We start from the raw sequence: 14,833 nt of genomic DNA on the forward strand, positions 1-14,833 counted from the left end.
AATGAAACACGAAACTCTGTCATTTAAAAATTCTATAGTGCGAACTCGTATCTTTTACATTGCAAGAAAAAGCGTTGTGCTGTGCATAAATCTTTTGTGGAAGAACACTTATAACTCTTTGTTACTCTGGGAGACATTTCTACAGAATTCGTGAATATAATTTATTTCACATGTCAAGTGAAATCTTTATTTGTTTTCTTTCTTTGTGCAACTGTCTTATATAAATATGGCGAGGTAAAAGTATAAATTATCTATTTGACTATAAAAAATGCCCGAAACCGTTAACATAATTTCGGAGAAACTAGTTATATGAAAAAGTATACAAGAAATGCTCGTTTATCATATATGATTGAACAATATTGAAACAATAAATCTCGATGAAAATAATCATGCCTTTGCATAACAAGAGCGATTTAAAACCTCAGTTTAAAATCCCTCGAGGCAAAAGCCAGAATATCCACAAACGAAAATTAAAAAATGACTCACAGATATTATTCATAAAAATAATTACTACTTCAGTGAGTTTGAGCCCAAGATGAATTTGCAATTGTAATATTGTCCAAAAGTGACATTTTCGTTTGAAGTTTTAAATACCAATTTTATTGAAGTCCAGTCTATTTGAAAAATGATAATTTTAGGCTTAATGCTTCTTTCATTTGCATTTATATCGGAATTTTTTGGGATGTTCAATTCACTGTTCTAAGCCACGACTTAAAATAGGTGCGGGACATATATTTAAATATTTTGCTTATCGTTGCAGACTCACCGGAAAGAAAAATTGCCCGTGGTCCACCCAGGTAAACTTACAAAGCAAAGGATCACGCTCGACGCTTCGACATTTTGACAATACTTAAATGTAGTTTGTCTGTTTTTAAGTACGTATAATTATAATAATATTGTGATAAAGGTACGTATTAAATTATTGATTTCAAAATCAGTGCTAACTTTTGAAACAAAACTTTATCCTGTAACCAAGAAAATGCTTATAGAAGTTTTATTTTTTTATCTATAAGCTAGTTACGAAATTGAAAAGGTGTCCTCAGAACGAGTGCGGTGAATTTATACATATTTTATTTTTATTTTAAAAATATAAGCGAATTTATATAAAAGTGAAACTGAAGTGCGAGTACATATTTCCGAAGATAATCCTAAATAATGCAAATTTATTATGAAAGAAACACGAAATCGTTCAAACTATATTAGAAAGCTATATACATGAAACCAAACTAATTAACATTTAATTATTGTTCAGTCTTTTTTCATAACCAAAATCATGGGTTCTATCAGAACTGTCACTTGGATATAGCGCATGCGCGCTTTGGCAACTGGCGACCCTACTATATTTCAGTGTATTCGGTCACCCGATTGGATACGGACCTGGCGCAAATTATATGCGTATTTATTTTCAGCGTGCCGATACTTACGATATTTTAATTTATCGAATAGTGATGTGGAGCAATAGACTTTTAGGAATAGTGACAAATGAGTTTTAAACTTAAGTGAACGAACTTAAATTTTGAAGTAACTTTGTTTAAGTTGTATAAAAGTTAGATTTTAGTGAGTTATCTGAAGTGATAAGTGCAGACTTTCTTCTTTAATGTGGAAGTTTAGAGGAAGAAAAAAATAATAAACGTAAGTTTCACGTTGTTTTGGAAAAATAAGTTATTTAATACAAATAATCTTTAGTGAACTTTTATAAAAGTTTTACCTACAGCATTTTTAATTATGTCAGCCATTTTTTTATTTAATAAAATATACATAAATTAAAAAATATATATCGTTGAAGCATATAATTCGACTCATAAAAATTAAAATTATTCTTTGAGTTTGCTAGAAAACTACCTACTCATATTTTGCTAGCAAACTTAAAGAAAACTAAGATATAATTATTTTCTGATCACCGTATTAAGCTGATTATAGACATAGAAATTTATCTAAAAATATCAAAGTTAAGGACAAACTTTTGGACGTCTTTGTTTTTACAAGCTTTTATGTAGTTTCGCCTGTTCAATTTCACCTACTTCCGCTTGTTCTACGGAGTTAAAATTTTGCACGTCGTGTAATTTTTCGTGACAATGCATTATTATTATAAGCAATGTCCTGATTGTGCATTCAGGATCTGCTCCCAACGAGGCACCTCAACGATTTACTGCACAACTTTTTGGCACGTGTCGAACGCAACAAAATCTTTCTCACGATAATAAAAGCTTATGGCAATAATGGTATTTAAAAAAACTTGTTCACTATTACGTACGATCTCCGCGTTGTTTCGTATTTTTTCATTTGTCATATGGCACCCATATGACTAAAAATGAAAAGGGACGACAACACCCGTGATAAAAACGCCCATAAAGCTGAGTAATGATTTTAATTTTCCCTTGATATCTCTTCACGTGCCAGATTGATATAGGCCGGAGGAACATCTCAGATGTTTCATTTCCGACAATTCACGTGACATATGTTTGGTATTTGTTACCTGACTTTCCCTGTTTCCAGGAAACTATCCTACAATATGTGTACAGCATATGAGCTATAAATTAAATGTATTCGTTCTTTTCGTTGTGCTTTATAATACCTGACACTCCATTATCACATAATAAAAAAAGTTTTTATTTGAAAAAATCGGAGCTCCACTATATTTCAGTGAACATAGCATTCTGCAATCAGAGAGGCTGATCGGACATATTGACGGATAAAATGAATGATTTTTTCGACAATAAACTTTTTTTTATTGTGTTTGAATCGGATACCCGGACTGTAACTGACATAGATAAAAGAGAAATATATAAAAGTAACTGTAATTTTTACGTGCAATTTCTAAAGTCTGTCACAAATTGGCTTATGACGTATCTTAAAGTCTGCGTAAAATTAGATGGTCCTTTCCTATTATTTTCATCGTAGCTAAGACGCGCTCTAGCGTCGGAAAATTTAACAAATTACTTTGTTGAGTACTACATTTTAAGACCTCTCTTTCTCAACCTAGTTTCTCATAAAAAATATAAAGAATGTTTTGTCACTTTCGCGATTCACAAAATTTGGCATTGACAGAACGAGAAAAAACATACTTTAACTCTTTTTTGCGAATAATGGGGTAAATAACTACGATCGTTTTCGTGTATAAAAAAAAATAACGTAATCGATAATGTCAATTTACTCAACAAAGTGCAGTATAATGTGAAAGAAAATGGTGCATTTATATTGAAATTAAAAAAAAAAGTAAAGCAGAAATTTATTTAATGGAATGAATTCCATTCAATAAATTTCTGCTTCAAATAAAGTATAAAAGAGCCATTTTCAATGCAATGGTAAAAGCAATTGCACTTCGACGATTTAAGATCGGAAAGATATTATGTCTTTCCGCTTCTCTCTCCAACTCCAAACTATAGCCTCTTAGAGGCATCACATTAAAACCTATTCATTGTGTGGGGAATTACAGCTACACACCGTTTATGCTACCTATATATCATAAACTATTTTGATATCTATTGTTTTTCTCAAAGACATTTTAGACGGAACCACAACACTAGTTGTTAACCCGTCAATATTGGTGAAGAACCTACATCAGAAAAATTTAATGTTTAGAAAATTGCTAAGATCAATCCTTATATAAGTATTATAAAACAAAGTCCAAAACAAAGTTGCTGCGTCTGTTTGTCTGCCTGTTCGCGATAAACTCAAAAACTGATGCATGGATTTTCAAGTGGTTTTCACCAATAGATGATGCGATTTCTGAGGAAGGTTAAGGTGACAAATTTATTATGTTTTTACACGTATGAAGCCGGGTCGCGCTAATGTACTGTACGTACATTAGAGATAAGTACTTTTTTAAAATAGACTATAGATAATTCCAATTAAAATTTAGTTGGCCGTTTACGTTTAGACAATATCGTTAGTTTTCGGGAATAGAGTCAGTTTCACCAGTTGATTTTGACGTTAACTTTAACCTACGCACATCAACGCAAGGTCTTAAAGGCGGCGGCTTACAGGTAAAAGTTAACGTCAAAGTATACTGGCGCAAGCAAAACTTCAAAATGTATTTTCTTTTGCCATTAGTTCTATTTCATGGAAGTTGAGGTATTCCACGTACTGAGCATATTGCGGAATATTGGCTGTTGTATAAAAAGCAAATATGTTTACAAAAAACAATTCTATTCCAATTTCAAACCAACCAACGTATGAAATTATTGGTTATTTTCGCATCAATCCATAAATTCGTTTCGATAACATCGAAATGTAGCCGAGAGTATTTCTCAGGTGCAGTGCAATAACATTTATTACAAGTTTCGCTCAGGGATTTCCACGTCACTTGATACTATTTGTTATGCGAGCGAACCGACAGCACTGGGCTTTCCAATATACATATATCGTGTCACTGCTCATTAAAGTTTAGTGTAGTTTCAAATAACCAATAGAATTTTGTCATTTGTTTTATTGGTTGTTCGAGACCCATAGCTTGATGGAGCACCGCGCTAACTAAACCAATAGAATTTCGGTATATTAGAGCTATGGTACATTTTGCACAGCACAGCTTTGTGCGTTTTCCTTCTCCAGAGGTAAGTTGTGGTGTATTAAATCACACATGAGTCAGAACGCTGAACAATCTGACTGAAATGAACAATAGGTAAATTTAGCTAAAAGATGATAACAAGTTAAGAAAGTGTAGCTGAAAATAGATTTCTTAATATTATTCTAAGAAGCCCGATATCAGATTGTTAGACAACGTTTGTTAGTAATCAGTTATATAAATAAATCAATAATGTTATATCAAAGTCGGAACTTATGACTTTTAACCGTCTACCGTTTTTATTTGTTTGTTTTCTACTAAGTACTAATTTAAAGAAATTAAAATACAGAAAAGCAATTTCTATGTGATCTACCCGAACAAGGAGGGTAGGATTCCGCATACACGATAAACTTAAGTTTAGTTCGTGTCCGTGGCATTGTAGCAGCCAAACGGCTAAACCGTAGATGATATAGTTTTGTTTATTTGATAGTTAAGTTTAGAAAATGTTCGTTCAACCGTTTGGAAATCAGCTCTTTTCCAGCAGATGAGAAACTTCGGAGTGGGGTTCCTTATATTTTAAATTATATAAATATATAAGTATCAGGACAAATCACGCAGATTGAGCTAGCCCCAAAGTAAATTCGAGACTTGTGTTATGGGATACCAACTCAACGATACTATATTTTTTATAACAAATACATATATAGATAAACATCCAAGACCCGGGCCAATCAGAAAAAGATCATTTTCCATCATGACCCGACCGGGGATTGAACCCGGGACCTCTCGGTTCACTGGCAAGAACAAGAGGTCGAAATTTAGTTCTTATAAAGCATGAGATGTGTTTTTCTAATATTTGCTTCTCTGAAAAGATAGGTAGTTGAAATCATTGAAGTGGGTAACTGTACAGTATTTTTTATGTCAAGTCAATTGTTTCAATGTCAATTGGCTAAAATGATTTCTCGTTACAAGTTTTAATATCCGTCGGATTTTTTTTTCGTTTGTTTAAGTACTTTAGATGAACTTAAACGGAGAGAAATGTAATTAGCTATTCTATTGTTGGAATTCTATAGCAAAAAATTCAAATTAGATGTTAGTAAGATGACAAATTAATAACAAAAACGTGAAATAATGTACATGTTTTTATTAATTACCTACTGCGCAGATATACTGCAGTGACTTATTTAATATTTGGAGATCTGTACTGTACTTATCTACAAAGTATATTAAGTAGGTAAGGTACTCCTATTTTTGACAATCTTCCTAGTAATATTATTATATAAGCGACAAAATGGTGTTTGCGTCACTTAGGAAGGTCGATGACAAAAACTATGTCAATACGTTCGATAGAATATTTTCTCCAGTTGGGCATTCCGCGTCGATTGAGATATGAGGGTAGTCGGCAAAGCGACGCGATATGAAATCATCCGAGACACCAACCCATCCCTTTCGTTTATCTTCGGAACCGTCACTGGGACAAAATACGATAGGAATATAAATTTCATTTGTTTTAAGCAATCTTAGAAATGTTTTAGGTATTCCATACGAAATTTCGACATATTTTTCACTAATAATATATAGAGTTGGCGTAGACCCTCAATATATTATTAAAAAGAGGGAATATTTGTTTTGAATGTTGTTGAAAATTTATAATGATTTTGATAATTGGCACAGAAATAGACTAAAAATAACCGTCGCAGAAAACACGCATCTCTTATTTAGAAGATGTGCTCCCTAGAAGTTATAAAATTAAAATACTTATTTATCAGTTCATAGTTACAGTTATACCTGATAGTAAACTATTAATGTTTCAAGAAATGTTGAGCTTTTTTGACATATACGAGTATACTTTACAAAGAGTACATTGTTCACCGAGAAATGAAAGTCACCGATTCTGTATGTTGAGAGCCGAAACGTCAGTCGAGGGTCGTAAACACAAGAGTTGTGACTCGTACTTTCTTTCGAGTGATACATAGTACTTTATAGGACACCTGCCTAGGACGACAATAAAAATAATATAATAAAATACAATTTATTGTTGGTACATAAATAATTACATTAACGTCCATCAAATATTCACATTCACACTGTTCGTTTTTTTATCATCATATTTTTTGCCAATCTGCATTAATACTTATTTAAAAAATAATACTTATTAAATATTGATGTAAAATGACGGAATCGTGTTTCGATCTCGATGTCTAAATGACGTTTGTATGCAGCGATGTTCACATTTATCTCGACCGGGTTATAATTCCCAAGGGTAACAATGGATTTCATACAATTTTTAGGCCGGTTTTTGTTCGACTTCAATTACATACTTTCACTTAAAAATTCAAATATGGAATTCGATTCTTTCAGATTAGGTGTCGTGTAAAACTTATTTTGTCATTTTCTAGAAATGTGATAAAAAGTCTTCAGTTACATTAGTTCTGGGTAATGAGCTTCTTTCGGCGTTTCTTCTCGGTAATGGTTGTTCAGAGAGCTAATAGATTGCCACTTCAAAGATAATAACGAGTATTTTGGTGTATCTTATTCTATAAATAGGCTATAGTGTTTGTATAGAATTTGGTCTAATTATGCGTAGGGAAATAGTAGGCAATTTTCTGCATGCTTTCAATACTTACATTAATTATACAGAAAATTGCATATAATATGGCAAAATCATATAAGTCGGATGCTAAAATTCAAATTAAAAGTGTGTATATTTAATTTTGTCCTTCTTTCATCTCAAAACGGAACAATTAATCAATGTGATTGTTTGTATGGTGATAGAAGAATAAGTTACAGGCAACTTTATGCCACGGGCGGAGTCGCCAGCAACAGCGTCCTCTGATATCCATGAAATAAAAAGTATTTTCATAAGGATTTACTTTCATTTGAACAGTAGTGGAGGAAACCAGTATTGGTTTCCTTCACTACTGTTAAAATGAAAGTAAAGTTTCCTTCCTTATTATAATGAAAGTAAATACTTACTTACACGTAAGTATCTTCTCATATAACTTTTTTGGCTTTTGTATATACAATATTGAACAATATACAAATAATAATTTTGATCTACTTAGATGAGGTTTTCCTCTCAGCATTTTTAATATTTTCGACTCCAACAGTTAGCGCCCATTAATCTTTTTTTAATTTTCTGTATATTTCAGTGTATTTTTTTATATGTACGTTAAGATTTTGTTGATCGGCAAATACTTTTATTATGGCTGGGTAATAAAATGTATGTTGGCCTAGCTTTAGCTTCGCCCACGCAAATTTAGCTTTTCACCGCGGGCGGATATTCGTGTATTGAACGTGGGATTTGAGCCTTAGGTAGTTACTAACCAAGTACAGTCAGCTGCATATTAAGTTACTCTGCATGAACATCTGTGTGGCGGTGATAGATGCATGAATTTAGACAGATTGTGGTACTTCAATCTAACATACGTTTCATACAAATGTTCAACTCCAAAGAAATATTCCAAATCCGATGAATGCGTTTTATTTCTACGCATTTACACCCTGAGAGTGATAGTTTTTAAAATTTAATAAAATATAATTAAACACATTTTTTTATGTAAATTCAAAATTTCACGTGTTAACTTTTAAACATGACACATTTTAAAATAAACTCCCACCGGGCACTTTTATTTTTCCAGTAACGTATTTATTTTTCTAGTATTAGTATGCGTATTTTTTATTTCTCTAGTGAATAACGATGTTTTCGTTCTTCGAGCCAAATATGAGGATAGCTAATATAATGCCTTGCGCAAATACAACGGGCTATAAAAGGAATCCAAACATATCACATGCCCTTCAGCTGGAGCCGTGATCCATTTACTTTTTACTACGGTCCTTCTGAAATAACGCAGGGCAGTAAAAAGAGGATTGAGTTGTTCATATTAAGCTTTAACGCTGAATATTTAATGTTAAATAAAACCAAGATAAAAAAATACATTTAAATAAAGTTTTACCTCTCACTTAAAAGCTTTAAATATTTTTGCATTTTGTTTGAACAATTCATTTTATATTATTTATTTACTCTTTCAATTAATGATTCAAGTATTTTGTTCGCCAAAAAATGCAGACACAGACATTTATATTGTAATTTACCTCTTTAATTTCCCTTTAATAAAAAAATTACCGAGCGAGCGAGGTCTACCATTCTACTTGGGCCAAAAATATATTTGTATGTATGTTTGTAACGCGATAACTTTCGAACCCTTGGTCAGATTTTTGTGTTGAAATTTAAAAAATATATAGGATCTGTCAATAGAATTTTAAAGTTCGTGGGACGTCAAAATCGGTTAAGTTGTTTTTGAAATATTCACTATTTTCTAAAAAAATATTGGGTTCGCGAGGCCTACATTCGCGGCTAATAAGTAGTTTTGATATTGGCTCAATAAACTTTTTGGATGAGTTGTTTTTTTCTGCGCAAGTAAAAATTAACGTCAAGTTAGACTGGTGCAACTCTAAATCATTCAATCACTTACCTACTGGTAAAGACGCCCACTTGTGATCGATTGGATTCCCAAACCGTGCCATACAACTGAGTTTCTACTTAATACAAATCTGACATAAGTATACTAGTACTTTTCATAGACCACCATTTGCTCCGGATGAAAGAAAACATCGAAAAAAATCCTGCACTAATTGCACACTCCATGGTTGATCATATAGCCCACTAGTGTGTACAATTGTATATAGTATGCTTAACTCTACTTGGTACCTACTGCGGTAGTCGTAAGTCATGTCAGATGTCTGTAGGTGATTAGAGTAAAATCTGACTCCGGTGACACACTTGATAATAAAGGAGACGTCCTCACAATGCAATATAAATAATTTTCATCAAATCCCCTACTACATAATAACACGGTTGATAAATGCATAAAAACATTCGATGCGCTAATGTGTAACATTTCACTGAGCTGACTTGCAACGTTGCAAAAGTAATTTAAGTGAAATATCATTTTAAGTAACAGCTAATGTAGCCATTATTTGTGTTAAATGTCTCAAGCTCTGCAAATAAAAAACAATATATGCTAGGTTCGTGTGCCAACATTTCGTATCATGTGAAACGTCATGTTTTATTTATATTACACGCCAAGGGTGAGTTGCACCAGTCAACTTTGATTTGCGGCCGATGCATTAACAAAAAGGCGTACGTTGTGTTTTTCTGCGCAGTAAACGTCAAAGTTGCATCTGGGTGTGTGCATCTCACCCTTAGTTTCCCTTAGTCTGAAAAACAATTTCTGTGTAAATCAAATTCAATGTATATCCCTAAACAAGTTATATTTAAGACGAAGTTGCCTCGAAATCTTTCGAGTGCAGGATTTCTCACAATGTTTGATCAATGAAAACTACGTGTTTATTACGTATAGCATTATACATATAGTATAAAAAAATCTCTTCCCGCTGTCAGTCTGTCCCTATGTATTCTTATATTTTTAAAACATATTTCGATTTCGATGCGGGTTTTTAAATACACAGAGTTATTCAATAGGAAGGTGTATAAGTACATAACTCGCAAATTGTACCCGAAGCCGGGGCGGGCCGCTAGTTAATATTAAAAAAGAAATTAATAAAAATGTGACACAAGCGCTAGTGCTATGTACTGCCGCCGAAACAAAATTACTTAAACAAAAAACACAATAAGATACAAATTAATAACAAATTAATTAAATAAAGGCACTCAACGCAGTAATGAAGCATCGCACTGGTCCCGCCAAGTCGCGGAAAGTTATCTGAACAATTATGAAAGCTTAATATTCTGTTTCATAATAAACAGGCAACACATTTTGCTTGTACTTGGGTAATTTCCGGTCCGATGGTTAGTCAGCGTTCAGCATTAGCTATTTTGTTGCGGTCTAAACTTGTCTGGTAAATTCATAGTCATAATTAAACAAAGTTCACTGAATACTATATATGGATACGAGTCAACGGCTTCTCGTTGTTAGATGGATGATGTGATGGTCTTTCCACAAATTAATTTAAAAAAGGATAAAATGTGCGATGAACAAAAAATATGATAAGAAATATGCAGTGCCTACTAGCGAAATATGATTATTACATGCGAAAAAATCTTACAAAAGCCTATCCAAATATCACCACAAACTTTCATTATAAAGATGTGAGACTAAACTAATTTAAGTTACAGATAACAAAGACAATTTGATGTTGGTTACTCCCTTGTTTGCAACTCTTTAGTAATTCCAACTTATAAATTATTCACACAATTAGGTAGGCATCTCGATTCCGAAATAGACTTGAAAACTTTAGCTTTGTTGGTGTCGTGTCAAATTAAATGAAAACTATTTGATTGACAGCCCCATTAAAATCAAAGTCAAATAACGTTGTTCACCTTAGGAACCTGGCCCAGCGTTAATTGGTAATCCATTCATCATTGCTTCAACATTTACCCTGCTGGTAGGCAACCCTAACCGACCCTTCAAATATTAATACCAAAAGCCATTGCGAAATATTGAGCGGTTCAATGTAATATTTTGTAAGAAATTGGTGGTTTACTAAGATTGCAAAATCGTGTGGTATGCGGCTTGCCCTGTAAAGTTCATTAGTGTCTTTTGTACTACTGTACATGCGTCTTATATTCGCCTGAATTTATACAAAGAACAGATATGATTTTCATACAAGGTTACGCTCCTCGTAATAGGTCTTTAACTGTATGCATACACAATCATATCAAAATTGGTCCAACGGTTTAGTCGTGAAAGCGGAATAAACAAATAGTCAGACTTTTGCATTATAATATTATATTAGTAGATATGGATTAGGTTCAGTTTTAAGTTTAAGTACACTCTTTTATTATTTTAGAAACTTAAAGATTTTCTTAAGAAGCGTAAAACTAACATACGTAGGTACGTACGTGAAATAACTTTCAAAATCAGTCACTAACAACATAACCGTGTAACTTTTGATATTCCCTTTTGACCGTAAAATATGAATTATTACTTTGATCGTGAAAGTTTTGTAACTAAAAACAAAGTTAAGGGTGTGCTATCGTGTCGAAGACTGTCTGACGTACATAATAAAATTTAAATTCACAGAGCAGTCAATATTTTCTCAAGTCACGGATTAAAATGGAATAATATTTTTCTTTATAAGAGTGGGTTAGACCAGTCAACTTTGACGTTAATTTTAACTTACGCAGAAATACGCAAAGGATTTTGTTTAAACGACAGCGGCGCGCTGTTTAAGTCGATGTCAAAGTTGACACGTTTTTCACGTTGGTGAGTTGCACACTCACCATAACAATTTTATTTTCATACAACATATTAAAAATATTCAATACTTTCACGGATGCACGACTTCTATAATTATGATTTTGATGCCCTTTCCGCTCAATTGAAATAAAACAGAACCTACACTGAGTGATAAAAAAAACTGTTTTGTTACCTGTGTTACTACCGATAGTAACACTCTAATATCAACAATACTACCTATAGTAACACATAGTATCATTAGAAGTAATTAGCTTTTACGAATACCTTGGTTTCACACAGTGTTCGAAATATAAAATAAGGCGAGCGAAGCCAAGCGAGCCACAGTACAAAAGCCAGACGAAATGCATAACTTGAGCGCTCAAGTCTAGAATTAATCTTATTAAACTCCTAAAGTGCATTCCTCTAGGACCCCGAGGTTAAAAGCAATTTAAATGTTCTCTATAAGACGACATCACGTCTTTTCATTATTTAGCGATCACACTCACTGGTTAAATAAAACGTCAAATACATCTAGCACATTGTTTATTATTCTTATTAAACGAAAAAAATGACTTTATATATAATTAAAATCATCTCTTTCGAAAAACTCTATAATAATATTTCTGATTTATTTACCATAATGTTAGTGAAAAACAACATGGCCTTACAATACTTTATAATGGGGCATTCAAGATGCTCGCATATCACCTCTAAAATGCTGTTTTTTATTGCTTCTCATAAGCTGTAAGTTAGAGGCAGTTTTTTGGACGAAAATCATCTTTATGGGCCTCCGCAAACATTTCTAATGCCACCACACATTCGCGACAGTTTCAGCAACAACCAAAATATGTTATTGTACTGGACTGCTGGTGTAATAGCATTTAAAAATGCTTTAAAAATGTTAGTTCTAAACAACAATCTTTAAACTGACAGAGATACGCGGTGTAACACAGCAAAGAAGTGGTATTTTAATTATGTCACAATTAATTTTGTAACTAACGAGTGAGATTAACTAAGTTCTATTACAGCATATAAATAACTCACAAACTTATGGTAACCCGTTCCTTTGAGACATTCGTGGGGTCAAAACCTTTTTAAAGAAGAATTTTCTCAATGACATTCATTACCATTCATTATTTTTTTTCTTTCTTTGGATACTAGAAATCTGCCTGTAGTAAAGAATAAAATTTTGCCATTCCTTAGAAATTCTCTAATTAGGACTCTCTGGAGCATTGTCATCTCCGTGACTCGCAACTGCCTTATGTGCAGTTCGAGCACTGGCCACGCTTCACTGCCATATAAAATTGCTTGGATCTATACTATTGTGTACAAAAAGTATCAAAGTGCCAGGAAATCGCACTAAGGATAGGTTGCTCCAGTCAACTTTGATGTTAAGTTTAACCTGCGCAGAACATCGGAACTTTATTAAGGTGGCAGCGCGCAGGTAAAAGTTAACGTCAAAGTTGACTGGTGCAAATAACGCTTTAATATCCCTTTAGTATTAACTTGCAGTTGCTAAACTATCAACTTTAATTGCTTTTTGTGGTATTTTGCGCGTTTAAATTCTACCTTCAAATTGTGCTCTTTTTGTTTCAACTTTAGCAATAGGTATATTGTATGCTGCGTCATAATTATTACTTCTATGACTTTTACTAGATTAAAACTACGAACGACAATTTGGTCAGGATGATGAGTTTTCATTGTTTGTTGACGTAAATCAACGCAGGGTTCGTTTATTTTCAATAAAAGTTTAAAATAAATTTTAATAAGACGTTTTGCGACTTTAAAAATTATTAGATAAGAAACTTCCAAACCAATAAATAAAAATTAAATATGTATACACAATTTATCACAGTAAATTAAATACCTAACAGTGTGATTTCAAATACAAAAACCCAAGAACTGGGTAACAATAACAGAGGTCACCAATTCCATTTTATAAACAAAGCAAACTTTTAAAGCAAATAGGATTTCATAAGTATTATTCGAAGACAAACTTAGATTTCTAAGCATCATCTAATTTGATTACGAACTGAAACGCAGTTAAATGTCAAGATTGGAGATACGCTTTCAAAAAGGCATTTAATTAAAGTCTTGAGTATATATGAATTAAGATAATAATGTTTTATTGAAGTCTATTCGAGCGGAGGGTGCGTATTAAGAGGATTCACGTTTGAGCTCCTTGCAACGATACGAAAGCGCGATGACGCTCTGTGGCCATGAAATGTGCAAATAATTTATATATTTTTTTTATTAAACCATTCGTTACTCTGCCGATAATGGGACTTATTTACTGGGAATTGTTGTGCAGCTGTTCTTTTGGATTTTAAATTATTTAAATTTGTTAAATCCCATTTCAAATACTTTATACGTATGTACAGAAAACATGTTTTCCTTTTAGATATATGCGACTTCATTTTCCAAATAAAACAAAATAATTGGAATACAATCTAGTACCATTGGAATACAACATAATATTTAAACCATGTGATTGAACTTAAGTATAAACTTAAGCCTTACTTTTATTTTAATTTGTTTGTGTATCATGTAAATAAATAACACAGACCTGCTCATCATATTTTTATGATATCATTTATTCTCTAGAATGACTTTTGCGTTATTTTCTATTGTTTAATTTTAAAATTTGCCCATCAGCGTTTTTTTTACTTGGATGATACAAATTTATTTATTCACATTTTCTTTATGTTCGTAATTCTGGCTGGAGGTATCAGCCTACCAGCAGGTCGACCAGCCTATAGCGCAGCAATTGTAGCCAAACATTCTCTTAAAATAGGACTAATATTATTAGAACGTTACGGTAAGGACACAAAGGAAAGGAAGACAAGGAACTTTCAGAAACAATCTACGTAAACTTTATCATATTGAATATGCGAATATGGTTTCAAACTCATCGCTCTTTGTTAAAATATAACGCTTGAGCACCTTTTTATTTTAAGTACCTCATTTTCAGAAAAAAATGTGTTTTCTTTACATTTTTATCGCCGGTTTAGTGGCCCAAATTGTATAAGCTTAGGAAGGATGTAATGTTTTAAAACGCTACCAGCGCTCATTGTTGGTTAAGGAATGCGTGCGTGCCTCTGTATGAGTTGCGTAAACCCAGTCGCAA

At 32.7% G+C, this 14,833-nt stretch overlaps 1 protein-coding gene across 8 annotated transcripts in view; it reads left to right on the forward strand.

Annotated features, from left to right (window-relative positions):
- LOC128671840 (alkaline phosphatase-like) overlaps window positions 1-14,833 on the forward strand; it is a 104,990-nt gene that overhangs the window by 44,053 nt on the left and 46,104 nt on the right. The window contains exon 1 of one of the 8 annotated variants that reach the window (XM_053748639.2): window positions 762-797. The exons of 6 other annotated variants lie outside the window; for them this stretch is intronic. The gene's annotated coding sequence lies outside the window, so the exon portion shown is untranslated. Of the gene's footprint in view, window positions 1-761; window positions 798-1,366; window positions 1,633-14,833 lie in introns of those variants that run through there. One more of the 8 variants, XM_053748632.2, reaches the window with a different exon arrangement.

This window comes from Plodia interpunctella, chromosome 8 (genome assembly GCF_027563975.2).
Source record: "Plodia interpunctella isolate USDA-ARS_2022_Savannah chromosome 8, ilPloInte3.2, whole genome shotgun sequence".
NCBI lineage: Eukaryota > Metazoa > Arthropoda > Insecta > Lepidoptera > Pyralidae > Plodia > Plodia interpunctella.